General features: G+C 39.8%; 1 long non-coding RNA gene across 1 annotated transcript; it reads right to left on the reverse strand.

Moving 5' to 3' along the window:
- Nucleotides 1-9,407: 9,407 nt before the first annotated feature.
- LOC119006948 lies at nt 9,408-11,356 on the reverse strand. Its single transcript, XR_005070951.1, has 2 exons — nt 10,502-11,356; nt 9,408-9,762 (listed from the first exon to the last, which is right to left on the reverse strand). It is a non-coding gene; the product is annotated as an uncharacterized LOC119006948 (long non-coding RNA).
- Between the last annotated feature and the right edge of the window lie 7,056 nt (nt 11,357-18,412).

Genomic DNA, 18,412 nt, shown 5'->3' on the forward strand with positions numbered 1-18,412 from the left:
AGTAAACGGCATGAGGCACCTGTCATTGTAATTTAGTTGTATTGATCAGAAATAGAACAATCAGGACTTATGTTGTTGTTACCAACTGGGCCTGATGCTGATCTAAAGGTGAGATATTGAGCAAAACATAAAAAAAAAAATAAAAAAAAACTGAATTTATTGTGTTTTATCCAAAACAGTTGCATAGTGACTTTCATTTAGATTCTCTGAGGCCAACTTCTGTTTTCAGTCTATGTAAAGGGGTGTTGCATCTGGTTGCATTGCCGTGCACATACACACATATTATAGACGATAAACACGTTTAATAGAGAACACAAGTGAAAACTATTCGCAAGTGTCAAGAGAAATTGGACTGTACTTCTTTTGAGTTAATCAGTTGTGCATTTTCACTGTTAAAGCCAAAAACAAATTTCTATTGAATTTTATTCTACTTTTATTTGATTATATTGCCTTAATGTCCAGTTAAAACAGAAGAATAATCTTAAGCCACAAACTAAAATGACTTGTTAAAGTTGAGAGTCTCTTGCTGTTCATTCCTCAGATTTGGAAGTATTGGAAACGAAACGCATTGCTCAAATGAAATTAAATTACTCTGTGAGCAGTCAGATTGGATGATGGACTGAGTTTATACAGATCAAATCTGAAGCGGAGAGTGCTGCAGTCGGGCTGAATTGTTGCAGCAACAGTTTGTATGTGAGGATTAGAGAGTTAAACTGGATTTCTGCCGTCGTACTCGGGGATTTTCTCTGTCATGTTAACACCCTCAGATCACTACATCAGTGCTAACAGTGCAGCTGCTGATCAGCTCTGTGATGTAGCTGTTATCTGAGCTGCTGCTATCTGCTGTCGGCTTCCTGACTTCACCCCTTATCTCCCGACTCCCCTCGTCTTTTTTTTTTCCTTTTTCCTGTGACTCCTCCACTCCCTCATTTTTTCCAGATTACTCTCCGTCTGTTTCTGCCTCCTGTCAGAGGACCAGGCACTAAATGAGATTAGTGATGGTGGCTGAGGGGAAGCCCTGGCCCGAGGCTCTGCGGGCTTTTTCAGCCATTTTTTTTTGGTTTTGTTTTTCGGGTGAAGTGACAGAGTGAGAGTGACATTCAGTCAGTCAGGGAGGGAGACAAAAAGGCAGAACAAGCCATCTTCTGTCCGCCCCAGCTGCTTTACACCACGCAACAGTCATGGTCTCTTTGTGAAACAATGACTTGTACAGAATCCAATTTCATGACACTATTATAATAATAAAAAAAAAAAAAGCTTCTCCTCAGTCGTCATGAACTCAACTGATGCCTTCATTTACCTCCTCAGCATACAACACGGCACGTACAGATTTGTGCCTTCACGAATAAGCGAATACATAAATAACGCAGATAGCATGAATTATTCAAATCCTCCAGCAACGATGTAGGTGGGAGTGGAAGCTAACCAGCTCTGACAAGAGACTCACACGGGGAAAAGTAATAAAGGTTCAAATAACCTCGGTGGGTCTGCAATCACATCGGTTTAATCTGAAGATGCTGAGTGTGTTTCTCAGAGCAGACACATGTTTTTATGAGACTGTGCTGCTGTTGGAGCGTTGTCGCCTCTACTGTCTCCATCCTGTATTGTATTAGAAAGGGTAATTCCACTGTTTTTAGCTCATTCAGGACCTTTTTGCATCTCTTTTGATAAGAATTGTTAGATATCACACACTTTCTTTTTTTTTCTCCTTTCCACTAGCAGTTAATAGTGCAGCTGATGTACATTTAAAGCTTTTGTTTTTTTTAGGGCAAATGTTCTCCTCTCCAAATTCTGATATACTGCAGCAAGGGTAAGCACCTTTTTCCCTATAAATAGCCTAATTCGTTCCAGGCCCCCTTCCAGTCGTGTGTTTCTTCTACAAATATGACTTAATGTTTAAAAAAAAAAAAAAACAAAAACTAAGAATATTCCAAAATACAATCTGAAATGAAGAAAATAATTTATAAATGATAAATGTATTAGTAAATATCAACACAATAAATTATGTATGTACCTTTTGAGTGAGGCGATGCTGGCTGAAGACGAAGTTCTTGGTGGAGGAGGAGGTGGTGGAGGCTGAAGAAAGCATACGTATGCATGCATACATATGTACGTGTACATGTACATAACATTATGGAATTTAATTCTAAACATTAAAACTAAAACTTACATTTACGCTAATTAATGTACGTACGTACACTGTGCAATGATATTTTTTTAAACATTTTTTTAAACTTATAATTTTTTTTATTTTCTATTTCATAATTTTTTTAAAAATTTGGGTCGCTGCAAATTTCAAATTAACGTGAATGTTCCTGTATTTGTGGGATTTCGTTACGCGGGCATTTTGCCGTACCACGGGCAGAAATATTCCCGTTAAGTGCCTTCGTAACTTGAATTTTTCGTTAAATGGGGTCTTCGTAAGCCAGGGTACCACTGTATTAGTATTGTGACATCTATTGAATCTATCTTTAACTTTGTTTACAGTGTTTTGTCTCTGTTTTTTTTTTTCAAATAAATAACCCGTAAAATATGTTTAAATCCAGGAAGGTAGAGAGTCTCCGACTATAACTGTAAAGAAAGTGCACAAAAAGAGCAATTACAGTGAAAAGGCCACTTATGATCTTTAATTATTCAGACAATATTCTAATATGTGCATTATTTACATGATATTAGTACTTCATTTTCTGGAATATTGCAATAATGTGACACCCTGTAATGTAACTCCAACTGAATCTCGGTGTCAAAACCCTCAACTTTCCAGTGAACTTCGGTGAAAATGGAGCCTGACAGCAGCAGCTAACGGTGAATTCTCAGAGACAAATTGTCCAACCAACTGTGGCAGTCCGGGTTGTTCTGTTTGAATGTTTGTCCTTCCCTCCCTCCTCCTTGTTTCCCTCACCTGCTCCTGTTTCCATGTGTGTCTGCACCTGTGGGCGTGGCAGCAGTGTCAGCTGTAGCAGAGAGGCACACCTGCAATCACTCTATTCATCATCCCCTGCCATATAACCCTGGTCTCATCTCCACTCTGGCACCAGATTGCTCCACCAGTTATGGTGATTATATCAAGTGCCTCAAGCTATTGTGTTTAGCATATTCCTCCTAGTGTTTGACTAGAATAGCTTCCATGATTCCTATCATGTCTACTCGTTCTGTGAGTTAAAATGAGCTCGCCGTCTCAAGTGATTTCCTGTGTTTCTACCTTTGAGTGCAGCAGTCTCCGGTGTCTCTCCTCTCTGGCTTCCTGCTACCCATGTCCCACCTGCACTGCTCCTGGACGACTCTGCCTGCTTGTCTGTCTGCCGGCAAACCTGCCACCTCGCCAGCTGAGCTCGTCCACTGTTCCTCCCACAAACTCTCAAGTTACAGTGGCTTCCATTTTGCACCTTGAACACAGCCATCCATCTCCGCATATGGGTCCAAAGAGAAAACCTTGACAACCTAACACAAAAAGTCCAAAGTCCAGCTCTGTCGGAGCTGTCCTTGGGGCCAGCTTGTGAATATTGTCCCGGCGGGTGAAGTAGTCAGTCAGTGATGATGGCCGGAGACTCGTCCGTTAACTTTGACCTCCTCTAGTGAACCTGTAAGCTGGTGGTGCTGTTCTGCTTCCTCCACATCTCTATCACTGTCGTTCGCTCAACATCTAGTTCATATTCATCCAGAACCAGCAGTCCCAGCATCATGAGACACTGGTGCACCTGGACACCAAGGTCACCACCAGAACCGAACAGGAGGAAGCCGCCAAAGTCCAGCAACAGGAGATGACAAGGAGCTGGTCCAGAAGCTGTAGACATTCCCGGAAGCATCTCCTCTGCTCATGGGTACACCGGAATGGAGGTTAACAACCCGGTGAATCTAGAGCAGATCAAGAAGGACAACTCCAACGTGAAGCTTGGAGGGCGATTCAGACCCAAAGACTGTGAGGCGATGCAGAAAGTTGCTATCATCATCCCGTTCCACAAACGAGACACCTCACATACCGGCTGCACTATCTGCACCCTATCCTGCAGACACAGCAGCTCGGACACGGATTCTACATCATCAAGTAAAAATGTTCAGAGTCCCAACAATTAAGAACTTAATGTAACTTTAAGTGCATATGTTTATTTGGGTTATATTTTAATAGATCATTGTTGCACACTCCACACCAACAGATTTCATTCAAGGTTTAATTAACTGCACTTTATAAGAGATTGTGTTCATTGCTAATAAAGCGTTTCAAGCTTTAAGTATGACTAATCGCTTTCTTGATCACCTCCTTACAAAAAACACCAGTGCAATATAAAACATACCACTGCTGCAGGAGTCGGGCCTGTGATGGTCATGTACCTGAGGAGCCCTGGTGGGCGTCCCTTAACTTGGTTCGGAATTGGATAAGGCATGACTTTAGCTTATGTTGTCTACGCCAAATTCTGACTCTAGCATCTAAATTTCGCAGCTCAAATAGAGACTCATCAAACCAAGCAACATCTTCTGTTTTCCAATTTTGGTGAGCCTTTGCAAATTGTAATCTCAGCTTCCTGTTCTTAGCTGGCAGGAGTGGCACCCGGTGTGGTTTTCTGCTACTGTAGCCCATCTGTTTCAAGGTCCAACATGTTATGCGTTCAGAGATGGTATTCTGCATACCTTGGTTGTAACGAGTAGTTATTTGAGCTACTGTTGACTTCCTATCATTACAAACCAGTCTTCCCATTGTCTTCTGACATCAACAAGGCATTTTTCGTCAACACAACTGCCACTCACTGGATATTTTCTCTTTCAGGCCATTCTTTGTAAACCCTAGAGATGGTTGTGGGTGAAAATTCCAGTAGATCAGCAGGTCCGGAAATACTAAATCCAGCCCGCCCGGCACCAACGACCATGCCACATTCAAAGTTACTTACAACCCCTTTTTTCTTCATTCTGATGCTTGGTTTGAGCTTCAGCAAGTTGTCTTGACTAAGTCTACATGCCTTAATGTATTGAGTTGCTACCATATGATTTGCTGATTAGCTATCTGTGTTAATAAAGTGGCCACTGAGTGTATAGTCATGAAACCATCCCGTAATTTAGATCCTTTATATGTAAACTTAAAACTCAGTTGGACTAAAAGCTAAGATAAAACAGTACATCCACTTGTATTGTATTTATTTTTCTCATCTTTTTAAAATGCAATTCTTTACATTTCCATTCTGAACTTTATCAAATGTTTTAATTATGCCACCACTTAGCACAAAACACACTTGCACTGAAAACATCATAAATATATCTGAAGAGTAACATGATGATGACACAAACAGGTGAGACATAAATCAACTGTAAAAGATCAGTTTTGCTTTTTCTTGCCTTTTTATGGTATATCTTCACTTTAGTTGAAAACATGCTCGAATTGACATTTTCTCTTTTACAGGGATGAGAAATACGAATATGTATTTCCTCATTAGCCCACATGTACTTTTTTTGAAGCTTTTTAATTGGTACAGTGACCATGAATATAAGCACAATAATGACCACCGAACATTTCCATCCAGGATAACCATGGTGCTCAGCAGGGTCATGTCAGAACAGGGAGAAGCTGTGGTTGAACTGTATTAATCTGACTGGTTGTTAAGTGAAAGCTGAACCCATGAATATTTTCCAGCTAAAAAGTACAAATCAGTCCCCGGCAGCTTGGAGCAGCAGTTTAATCTCAAGGTCCCTGATGGCCAAATGGAAGCCTCTTGCTCTTTCTTCAATAATACAGCTCCTGTTTGGTACAGAAATACTCTCATCCACAATAGCCCATATTGTGCAAACTGCCACTTGAACTCGGAGAGCGCGGTCCTCATCTCTTTACTCTTCTCTTTATATATATTTCATCCAATCAGTGGAAGCGGCTGTGAGCAGAGCTGTCGGCCTTCTAATGAAAGACAGTGTCTGCAGCAATCACTTGGACATCTGCTGCTGCTTTGAGGCGAGTCATTGTCTGGTCCGTGTGTCTGTCCACTCCAGACGATGGCCACGGGCTACAAGCCGGCCTCAGCTGTCAGATGAGCTCTCGACATACAAGGAGGGAACTGTTCGACAGAGAGGAATCTGCTCCGTGGAAATCGATGAAGACTGGGGGGGATCTGTTGACGGTGGGTGGTACAGAGGAGGGAGGTCTGCGGACCACCGCAAGCTCTCCAGATGATGCTGCTGCTGGAGGGGAAACAACCATCATTTGGAAAGAATGATTGCCTCTAATGGTGTGCATGCCTCTAATACAATACTGGAAAATGTGAGTTATGTTGGCTTCAGGGTCGTATATCAAAAGTCTGGTTTCTGCAATGTCTATCAAACTCTCACAACAAAGAAGGTGTGGGTGTAAAGATATCAACTGATGGATGGAGATAAAAGCTTGCCTTACTGGTTTTGTTCAATTGTTCCAAATATATTGTAATAAACTCTAAATGTGTTGTAGATAATGTGTTTAGCAGGACATCCATCAGGATAGGAAGGAGAGTTTATCAGCACTCAAAAAATGTTAACATCAAACAGATTCAGACATTATGAATTATTGTCTAAAACAAATTTTGTAAACTAGTATTTGTGAAAGACGTTCAGTGATGTCCATATTCACATGGTGTCCATTTTCCTCATGGTGGTCTTGCTGAGATAATGTTATGCTGCTGTGAAGATCTGAAGTCATATATACAAAGAAAATATATATTTTTTAAATTTTTTTTCCCATTTTGCCACTTCTTGGAGGAACATCGGGCCATATTTCAAGGTATAATAAATCAGGATAAACTCCTTTCTGTTATATCATGTAACATTAGACATTAATCTTAGCAAGATTGCGGTTGAATGCTGATGTTTGCCTTTGTCTGATGGATGCTAATATGTTGCCAATAAAGATTTTTCTACCTAGACAAAAGGCCAGATGGCCCTCATGTTTGTCACTATTAATTTGTTTGATCATCAACTGTCTTTAAAGCTGACTATCAATTAGAAATGTGTATTGGCAAAAAAAAAAAAGAAAAAAATAAAAACCCCGAGCGTGACATATTTTCCACCATTCTTTATTTTAGTTTAATGACAAACTGAGAACCAAAAAAAAAAAAAGAAAGAAAACACAAATCACAAGCCTCAAATATGTACTATAAAATGTGTGTCATCTCACTTTTGTATATCTTTTTTTTTGTGACATTAAGAAGGTTGCTTTGTGGCTCACCAGAAGGGGAAGGATTTTGTCTCTCTATTCCCATTTCTGCTATCTACACCAGAGGTGGCAAGTAACAAAGTAAAAATACTTTGTTACTGTACTTGTGTAGATTTTTCAGGTATCTGTACTTAAGTATTGATTTTTTTCTGACGACTTTTTACATTTACTCCCTACATTGAAAAGCATTTTTTTGTACTTTCTACTCCTTACATTGTAAAAACAGGCCTGTTACTTTTTCAACCTCCGCGGATGACGACACTACGTATAAGACGTAACTACCTAGAGAGGGAAAGTCAACCGAGGAGAGAAGCGCTGTGAGTTACAGATTATGTTAGAGAGAAAACTTGCAGCAGCGACATGGAGGAAGAAAGTGAACCAGGGAACGAGGATGCATCATATTTGGAGAAGCAAGACATTCCCTATCCATGACTTTATTTAAGAGAACTGTTTGAGGTTGTCGGCTCCAAGAATGATTCATGGCGAACGCATTGTGTGAGCTTCTGGCGTTCAAGAACTCTCCGTAAAATCTGAATAAACACATACAGGTAAGGTGTATTTTCAGTTGTTATTATTAGCTCATTTAGTATTTCTTGTAGGCCAGTTTATAACGTTAGCAATGCTATGACAACACATTGATTTGATAGTTTAGAGCTAATGCTAGCTAGTGCTCGGTTTAAAAAAAAAAAACAAAACAAAAAAAAAAAACAACTACTCAATAATCCTCAATTAGCAGCCGTTTTGCCACTTTTGTGAGATGTTACTCTTCAGAGCTCTCTGCCAGAAAGCCCCTCTTGGGTAGGTTTAGGGGTTGAATGGTGATCTGGGTTAAAATAAATACATTTTCTGTCAGAAAAGGCTTTTAAGCCGAACGGTCTGAAGGCTAACGTCCCCTGTGTGCCAGTAGTTGTTAAGTAGTTGCTAAATAAAAGATTTGGGGATTCCTGTAGAGTTGAGTGAATATCGCACAAAGAAAAACAACTTGATTAAACTAGTTTCCATGTTGATCATGATGTTTTAAGTTCTGTTGATGGAAAACTGATTTGCACACTGTTGTTAAGTAAGCCTGTCAAAACTTGGCTATTTTTCTATATAAAGTGTTAAAAGATACACATTCTGTTAAAAGTAATATGTTAAGTATAGAATTGAGATTACCAAAGCTGTTATAAAGCTGAATTATCTAGCTGCTCATGTAGGACCTCTGGTCAATTCAGTCCTGATTATTCTGTCTGAAATTTAACTTGCAGCAAACAGAGTGATTTATTTTTTTAAACAGGTTGTTTTTACTTTTTACTTTTGTACTTAAGTACATTTCAGAGCCTGAACTTTCTTACTTTTACTTAAGTAAAGGAGCTGAATCAGTACCTTTACTTTTACTAGAGTAATTTTTTTACACAAGCATCTATACTTAGTACCAAATGTGAGTACTTTTGCCACCTCTGATCTACACCAAAAGCCCCCAAAACAATTGGCTGTTGCCTTCACAGGCTAAATCTTTTTTCTAACTTCTGATTAGCTCTAAACCTGATGATGGCACTAGGTAAAACAGGTCAGAGGATCACTGAAGTTAATGATTTATACTGACCAAATGAGTGTTTGTCCCACATTCCTAAGAGTCGTGATGAAGCACATTCAAAAGTTTGTCACAGGCTGCTGTCTAACACAGACCTGTTGTAAATCTTAAGAAAAACAGGTTCAGTTACAGTGAATGAGGAAGAATTTAATGACTCTTCCTGATTATTGCATCAAATTAAATCCTTTCTATTTAACTCCTGACAAGCGCTTACTTGTTTTCAGTAAACAAGTGTAATTTAACATTTAACAACAGGCTGTTGTTGGATCTTTAACCAGGCAGTGATGTTGGCTTAAATGGTTGGATGAGTGTTTGAATGAACGTAGGCGCTGCTGGATGCTGCCTGTTGATTTCAAGTGGCTTCTTGTTCTACCACCATTGGCCGTGGGTGGACGACAGCTCCACTAATTAATGCAACCATCAACACTTAAGTACAACTGTGTGAAATGATTATCCAAATGCAATTCTCAAAAAATATGCAGCCTGGTCAGGGGGATAATGTTTAACATTTTGTTTTAATTGTTCCCTCATATTAGCACTTTAATGATTTGTGTCCTCACAAAAGAAATCTGTTGAATTCTCTTTTGTTCACATCCCATTCACAATTTTGCGCTGTCAAACTGCTGCATTCTCTCTGACTGGAGCTATTAAAGACAATAAACACACACAAAAAAGGCTTCTTAAAAAGATTTATTAAATTTAGATCAGCCATGTGATGTCAGCATGTTGTGGATGATGACCTCACGCTGCTTCTTCCCGTTGCAGGGATGTAAATGTCGGCATGATGCCTTCACTGACTCTCGCACCGCAGGTAAAAACTAATGGAAGCGTCGCTGAGTGAATCGGGGCACAAATTTACTTCCCGTGATGCTCAGCTCGCCGCCGCTGGCAGCTGCTGATGGAGATGATGGTGGCGATGATGATGATGATGATGATGTAGCAGAAGGCCTGCGGGAGTTTATGATCCGTGCAAATGGAGGAATCTGCATATTGTTGCATATGAGTTTGCCTAATGGACGCCTACACGCTGAAGAGATGATAATAATAGAACATGAACACACAATATCTGCTGTACCACGCACACTTCCTGTGTTCTGGTTAAATCACAGGGAAGAGGAAAATAAGAGGGAAGGAAACCGCGTGGCGTGGCAAAGAGATGAGGAGAGGAAACATAAGGGGGAAGGAAACAAGGAGGCAAATGGAGGAGAGGGAAGAAAAATAAATGAGGAGAGGATGGAGAGGAAACCATAGGAGGAAAGGACATGCAAGGAAAACCAAGAGGAAAATAAATGAGGAGGTAAATAGACTGGAGTAAAATGACAGAAGTGCACCAGCAGGGGAGGAGGGAAGGAGGGTAGAGGAGGAAAGACTTATGAAAGGTCAGAAAGGAGGGAATGAGGGAAAGGAAAAAAGGAGAGGAGGTGGTGGTGAAAGAAAGGAGACAAAAGAAAAAAAAAATGAAAATGAGATGAATCAAAAGATGAGGAAAGGAGATCAACAAGGAAATGACTCAAGGACAGGCAGAAAGGAAAGAAAAAGCAAAGTGTAAAAGCAGAGGAAATGGGAAGGCAGGCAGGAGATAATTGAGAGAAGATGGAAGGAAAAGGATGACAAAGACTTGAGAGCAAAGGTAACAGTAATGTAGGCAGAGAAGGAAAATAACAAATAACAGAGGAAAGGAATGAAGGCAAGAAGGACGGAAAAGGGAGAGGAGGGGAAACAGAATGAGACTCCAAATATTTGACACTCTCCACTTGACCTCTGACCTCTGGTTTGCAGTGTGCTGCGGGGTTCAGCTCTCCTCTGCGAGTCGCCTGTTCCAGCAGATATTTTGGTTTCAGCACACTCTCAGAGCGCTGGACTGCTGCCAGACATTAAACCCTCGGCAGAGATGCAGATGAAGGAAACCATGTCGACTGTGAGGACTGGCCAACAGCAATTAGGCTGTTTGTCTGCAGCTTTGTGAGACTGTCATAGTGAAGGTTACACAAAATACAGATTACCACACAATACTGCCGAAAGTACTTTATGTTTGAGTCACATCGGCAGCAACAGAAGGAATGATTTGTGCCAATATTGATCACGCCTTGTATTTCGTATTTAGCAGAGTTGAATTAAAGAATCCAAAAGTCATACTTGAGTAAAAGTAAAGATACTGGCAGCAAAATGCTGACGAACCAGCCCCAACCTACATAAAACATGTGTACATCTACAGGGAATGCCAAATGTCAACTACTCGGATAGTAAACAGAAGCCTCTTCAGGGGGTAATCAAACTGAAATGTGCTTTTACAATCTTTCAAGTTCCCAGTAAAATAAAATGTTACAACTGAAGGTGTATAGGAGCTTGGGGGTCCAAGGGGTTCAGTTAAGATAACATAAAAGGAAAAACAAAAAAACCTGCAGGCATCCGGCTATTTGCAAGGCATGCAACACATGCACACATAAGGACGACCCTGGTGCAGGTAGCCAAATTCACTGGTGATGTTTCTTGTCTCTGTCAACACAAGTTCCTTCAACTATAACAAAGTGGGGCATCTCATACATTTCAAAAATGGGGCCTAAACAGAGCAGAGTTTCTGGATGAGCTCTACAGTGTGTCAGAAAGATTCAGAATGACAGTTAGTCCCACCTGCGTGTTGTTCCTCTCTTGAACCTTCACAAAAAGGGCGTCGCCACATCCTGATTGGCTGGGAGGGGATCGGCCCAAGCTGCTCTGATACATTAATTGGCCTCCACATCTGCAACAGGTGATCTGAATCACACTCCAATCAGGCCAGAGGGATCTTGAAACTCAAGTCTTACTCAGTGGGACTGCTTCAAAATTATGTAAGATATGTAATATTACGTAAAGTGACAGTCACACATACAAATAGAAGTATTCAAGTATCTGATTTTACTTACATACTTTGAAAACAAATTATACACATTTTCTATTTACTAGAAACTGTGTTTTTGTTTGTTGTTTTTTTTTTTCTATCTGACTGCTGAATTAGTTTAATTATAATAATGTAAGTAAAGATACACTGTGTTGGCTGTGATGCAGCATATCATCTGCAAACTATGAAGGAGGTTGTACCGTGTCACGTATGTAACACACTTGTGTAACAAATACATTTATTTGAACTCAACCCATGATCTTTTTCTATATCTAACCAAGTAGTTTTGTGGTTTTAACTGAAGCAAACTGCAACCGTTTCACAACATTAACCACGTGCTAAGAAGCACAGCAGCTTTATTGTCATAACACACTTCTAATTCAAATGTTGAATGGCTCTACACTGATCAGGCGTAACATTATGACCACCTGCCTACTATTGTGTTGGTCCCCTTTTGCTGCCAAAACAGCCCTGACCCATTGAGGCATGGACTCCACCAGGCTCAAATACGCAGGTGTGATGTGGTATCTGGCACCAAGAGGTTAGACCTGGAGAATTTTGAGGCCAAATCAACACCTCAAACTTGTTGTTGTGCTCCTCAAACCGTTCCTGAACCATTTTTACTTCGTTGCTGAAAAAGGCCAGAACCATCAGGGAAGTATCTGCTCCATCCTAGCTCCGGCAGTCCAAAGAAGATACGCAAGACTTCTAAATCTGGCGGGAACGCTTTGTGATGTTGTGTTTATCATGCATAGTAATAATTGCGTTCGCGAGTGGTTATCGTGGGAACTTCTCTGTCTCGTGATGCCAGCTGTCGACAGTACTGCACTGTGGCATGCTCAAAACACAACCGGTGGGGGTTGCCGTACGTCGGAGTAAAACCGGATTGGAGCTGTAACGCAGCCGATATGCATCTGGTGGAATCTCGGAGTAAAGCAGCTCTAACATCCCTGTCATGCTACGTTAACGTTAAGGCAGCTAGTGTTGTGTTTTGCTCAGTTTGTATACCACAGTTCCAGAGCATTATGTGTTAAGCAGCTGGACCATCAAATGAACCTTGTATATATTTCTACAATCTGCTGGAAGCGGTCCCACTGTGGTGCCTCAGATTTGTTGACCTGTGTCAAAATCTGAAGTCAAACTGAATTTTGTCATCCTCTTCTTCATCGTCCCGCAAGCCTCCCCTGATCCACCAGTCAGAACAGTTAACCACCGTTCATTTTCTGAGATTGAAGGTGTAGAGCTCTGTGGTGTTCTGATCATCTCTCCATTAAACTGTTGATTCATGTCCCTCGTTTCCTCCGGTTGGCCTGCCTGTTGATCCAGTAAAGAGCTAGCTTTTCCTCTCGAGTCCGCTTTTGGTTTCCGTTTCCTCACAACAACAAATATTCTTTGATTTAAAGTAAACAGCAGAACAAAGAGTGTATTAGAACTTTAAAGTGCCGATAAAAGACTAAAGAATTGGAATATTAATCAGTAAAACAATACGTGCCCACAGGGACGTAGAATAAAAGCACAAGAAAGTAATTAAAAATCACACTGTAGCAGGGGGCTTTGAATTGGTGGCACGTGCAGTAAAAGTTGGACTTATCTGTGGAAGAAAATAACTGGAGCATTCCTGAAACCCCCCACAGGCAAACAGATCAGTGATGTTGTGTTTGAACCAGAGCTTCAAGGTGTGCGTTGAACATTCAGGGAGTTGCCATTAAGTTCAGTGCCTCCCTGTGCACCGCAGGTTTGGTTTATCGGACTTGTTTTTTTTCTCCAGTCCAGGCCGGTTGAACTTGGTGGCTATGACGGTACAAGAAAGCAAAAGCTGGTTTTAATTTAACTCAAGTTTCTGCTGTAAAACAGATACCGGCCTTGTAAATTAAATATTCTATGAACATATATCAACCCACTATCACAGCAGTTCTTTAAAAAGTGACACAATGTGTGTATATAGGCACAAATTGCCCTTTTTTGTTCATGTAAGCTAATCCTGGTGGTCAGTGTCTGTTATATTTAACATATGACCAAAATATTTCATTTAGAGCAAATGCTGACCGTTTAACGGACTGAAAATAGGATTATGTTTAGTATGGTAGAAAACAAAAATGTCGGCTGTCGTCTCTAGGCGTGTTTGTCATCCATTGCGTTGTGTGTTGAAGATACAATATTGTATGGCGATATGCAATTAGCACAATCCTTTTCCACTGAGTGGTACCACTGAGGGACAGCAGTGTTTAACACACTACACTCATTGATCAGTGAATCAGTTCGGCATGCTTATTTTTTTATTTTATTTTTTTTTGCAATACATTTATTAGCCACTGGAAACAGCAGACTCAAAACACAGAGCTACTATATATTACTGTGTCACAGTTCAAACAATCTGTGACCTTAATGCAGTGAACTGGCGCTAAGGGCAGGCTGTGTTTGTGTTCAGATTAATTCAACTTCAGATCTCTTATTTTTTATCTGATTGGTTGTATTTTTCATCCGACTGTCCAACTGATGGAGGAGGGGAGCGAAGCTGGATGAAGCCGTGCTGAACACAAACTAGCTGGGGACAGGAAAAAAAAAAAAAAATTAATAAAGAAAAGAAATGAGAAGCTGTAATTACCCAGAGGGAAAGGTCAAGACGTTTGGGCGGGTTTTTATAATTAGCTTTATTTCTGAGAGCAGAACAAACAGAGCAGTCTTTTGTGAAATTGTGTTAGAAAGGTTACACAGACCTTTATAGTTGGAGGATTAGCTGTTCACTTCAAGCCCTGACTGCCGTCTGCCCGGCAAACAGACGAAACTGGAAACCTTCACATCTCCTCTGGACACAGAAGAAAAACGTTGCTCAGAGAAAAGAAATAATACATTTTTGATCGACTGAGGAAGATTAGAAATGGGAACATAAAAAGGTAAGATTATAATTAAAACCAAGTCAAATTACTTGATGGATTCTTAGTGAAAGTAATTAAACTGATGAAGTGACTGGAGGGAAAAGTACATTTCCTTCCAGTATATTGGTATACTGAAGAAAAGATATTCCCTTGTATTCTCATTTCACCATCCGACACACGACTCCTATTTACTGTTTCAGTAGACTGCTATTAATTATACTTAATTTACCTTAAATGTGATACTTGTGAAGGCACAGCGCTAAGTACAGTGTTACATTAGCTGAAACATTACAGTACTTTTCACAACAATGTTACGTGTACGGTACTCCACAATGAACAACACAGTTAAAAGCATGAAATAAATTAATGATCATGCATTTACATGGAGGGCATTTAGCAGATGCTTCTGTCCAAAGTGACTTACGATGAGTACGTTTGTCACAACGCAGGTACTTTTCATAAAAACTAAATGTACAACAGCAAAGTAGAGGAAGCAGCAGTAAAAATGAGGAATATCTTTCAATAAAGCGTGTTATGTTTTCTTTGTGTAGTGCTTTTACTGTAAACCGAAACTAAACAAGTCAAGTAAAATAGAAAATCTGCAGTGATGGCAAGATGAAGCGTGAATGCCTGGTACTCTGCAGCTGAGAGGAATAAAAGCTTTAAACTTATGACCGCGCAGCTTTAAGGTGGTCTGAAACAGTCATGCAAAATTAATGTATCTTCCCTCTTCAATAATAACTCCCTTAACTAACCTTAAAATGGTTTGACATTAATTAAAGTGAGCTTCATCTAAAAATAAGGTTGTTTTAAGTTGGACAAGGTGTGGTCTGCTGTATATAATCTGGTTTGTGTCTAAAGTATAAACTGATGCAGAACAGCAAAAATGTGATGAAATATTAAAATATGACAAAAGTTCTGAGTTTGCTGCTCAGCCTGCAGTCAGATGGTAAAGGGCATGTCAGGATTTAGTTGAGAACATTACAGTCTTAACACTGTTTCACACACACACTCAGCTTTTCTCCTTATTAATGAGCGAAGCCGCTGGCTGCTGTCAGGCCTCCACACACACACACCGTCACAACCAGACAGCAAGATAATCATTTTTCAACCTGCTGGCATAAGCATTAAAACTCTTGTCTCTCTCTTCTCCCGTCGTCTATCTCTCTCCACCCCTGCCTCTCTCCGTCTTCTCAGATCTCTGGTTCTTATCGGTCCAGAAGCTCCAGCAGTGTCGAACCACACTGGAGCTTCTTATTAGGTTGGCTGGCGGCGGTGGAGCTATCAGACACGCCATCGCTTTTTTCATCACGCTCACCAAGTGGCACGGCTCACAGTGCATTCAAAGACTTTTTTTTTTTTTTTTTTTTTTAGAACGCATGCAAAAAAATAAATAAATAAAAAATAAGAAGAAATCATCCATAGTTTCATCATCTATTCTTTTTCCTTCTGCCACGATCGTCGGCAGGTCTTCTCTGACGGGACAGCCACTCCGTCCTGCTGAATCAGGACTTTCATACAAAAAAAATATGCTTCTATCTTCAATCTGAAAGTTTGAACAAAAGCTGACAGCGGCATGTTCAGAGCTCCGCTTATCTCAGAAGGAAGTTCAGGGGTAGAGTCTGTTTTATTTCATTATTCCAACAGTGAGACTGTAGAGCTCATCTACTACAACATAAAATACATTGTTAAATGTCCCACAATGTAATTATGATGCCCCTGCGTATCTTAAAAAAAAACAGCTGTTGCTAATAAGTCTCTAACCCCTGTACATACCTGCACAGGGAATTCTTGAAACAAAGCTTTTATTCTATATGTTCCAGTCTTCTGCACACATGTAAACATTGTTCCAGGTCACTGGAAACAGAGCTTTTGGGAAAAAAAACAAAAAAAAAACAGTATGTGTAGACAGGAAAACTGGTTTATTTTGGCCTCTCTCCTTTGTCTGAGTGTGCATCATTAACTCCTCATAGCAATTTTCAGACATGGTAGACATGTTCACGCATAAATGTAGACCTACTTTCCCACCATGCTGAGGCAAAATGAGTGACGAACAGAGCTGTACTAGCTACATCCTCCTCAAACACACAGACGTTACTGGTAATGATGAACAAAACCTGTAAATTTGGCTTTTTGACGAGGAAACCTGGTTGATGCTAAGGGTTAGTTTACAAAAAAAACTCTTTTTATTCCAGTCCACAGAACAAGGAATGCGTGAACATATGTGATTCAAGAATGCAAATTACAGTGTGCTCGGAGGATTAGGCTCCATCATAAGGCTCATTTATGTTACACAGTGCCTATATTCATAATGTCATGTTGGAGTGGGTGGCTTCCTAAAACAGCTATTAACGCTTAAAAATAAACCAGGAAATAACTAATACCATGGCAATGACGTAAATCTTGGGGTGAATAAAGGGGTTAAGTTCTTTGTTTCTTCTCTTTGAAGCAGGACACAATCATTTCAGTTTTTGTAGTCGCCTGAATATCAAACCGTTTCCAATGTTGAGCATTTCAAGCTGTTTGACGTCCTGCTGGTTAGTGTTGGATTTGATTTGATTCAGGAAGCACAACAACTGCGTCAGTTAAAACTTGATTTTTTTTTTGTTTTTTTTTTTGTTTTTTTTTGTTCCTGATGGGAAACAAAAGAAAGGAAACACAACCAGTTAAAACAACACAAACCCATGGGGACAAAGAATACGAATAGAAAAAAAGGGAATGAAACACAGAAAAAGGAATGAAACACACACTAGCTGTGACGCTGTGAGTTTGAATAAATGCTGCGTTTGTTTATAAAAATCTGCTTTATCTGATTTGACGGTGATTATTTTCCCAGCTGGCTCCTTTGAAACACAAGGAACTTTTTCCACAGTCTCCCCAGTGTTTTAAATCTCTCTTGAATTGTTTTTTTTTTGTTTGTTTTTTTATCATTTTTTGTCATTTTTAATAAACAACCTGTGTTCCTGTTTTCATTTCATAATCTTAGGAACTCACAAAGGACTGAAAATGATGAATACCTGGTGATTACTCCGAAGTCAGCCTGTCAGTCAGTATAACAGTCAGCCGTCAGTCAGAGCAGAGACACAAATGGACAAATTGCACACAATAAGCGGATGAAAATCATCCGGTCTTTGTTTGGCTTCCCTTCCCCCCTCTACCAACCCACAAATTTCCGCTTTATATCTTAATTTTTAAATCTGCTTTCACTACTGAGCCTCCCAATGGTAAAAACAACATCATAATGTCCATTTAAACGCCTTAAACACAAAAATGAGCAGCAGATTGTAGTTTATTTGGGTTAAATGACTACTTACATTCCAGATGTTACAGCTATAAAAAAATCACATAATGCAAAACAGAGTGTTTAAAGTGTGAGAGATTAAGCGACGCCTATGTTAGCCCTTTAATAGAAAATAATAGATAAATCTATGGTAGCTGTCAGATGGACATGTGATCAGTTGTTTCATCAATGTAATGTCTTTAAAGAATCTCCTTAAAATTACTAAACCGTTCTTAAATGACTTAATTTGTTCTCCTGCGTTGTGGATGGCAAAATCTGTCACCAGGCAAATGTGTTTAATAGGCAAACCTGAGGTTTGTCTGTGTCATCAAAATGTATTTGATAACTGAAGTATTGATTCATCTCATAATAATTCATAGTACTGGTGATCTCATTTTTTTTTATTCACAACGAGGAATGAGCTGTTGCATAATTATCTGTTCGACTCAGACTGTCTGTATACGTATAGAGAATGGCCATGGCGTTATCCAAAAATGGGCAGGACTAACTGAAAGTTGTTAATTTCAGCCTGGCATTGATATGGATTAATAAGAAGCTGTTACATATATTTATTCATTTATTTATTTATTTATGTATGTATGTTTTTATGAGGAAACAAATTAAAGACAAATCTGAGAATTGA

The sequence above is a fragment of the Acanthopagrus latus genome, chromosome 18 (assembly GCF_904848185.1).
Source record: "Acanthopagrus latus isolate v.2019 chromosome 18, fAcaLat1.1, whole genome shotgun sequence".
NCBI classification, from domain to species: Eukaryota; Metazoa; Chordata; class Actinopteri; order Spariformes; family Sparidae; genus Acanthopagrus; species Acanthopagrus latus.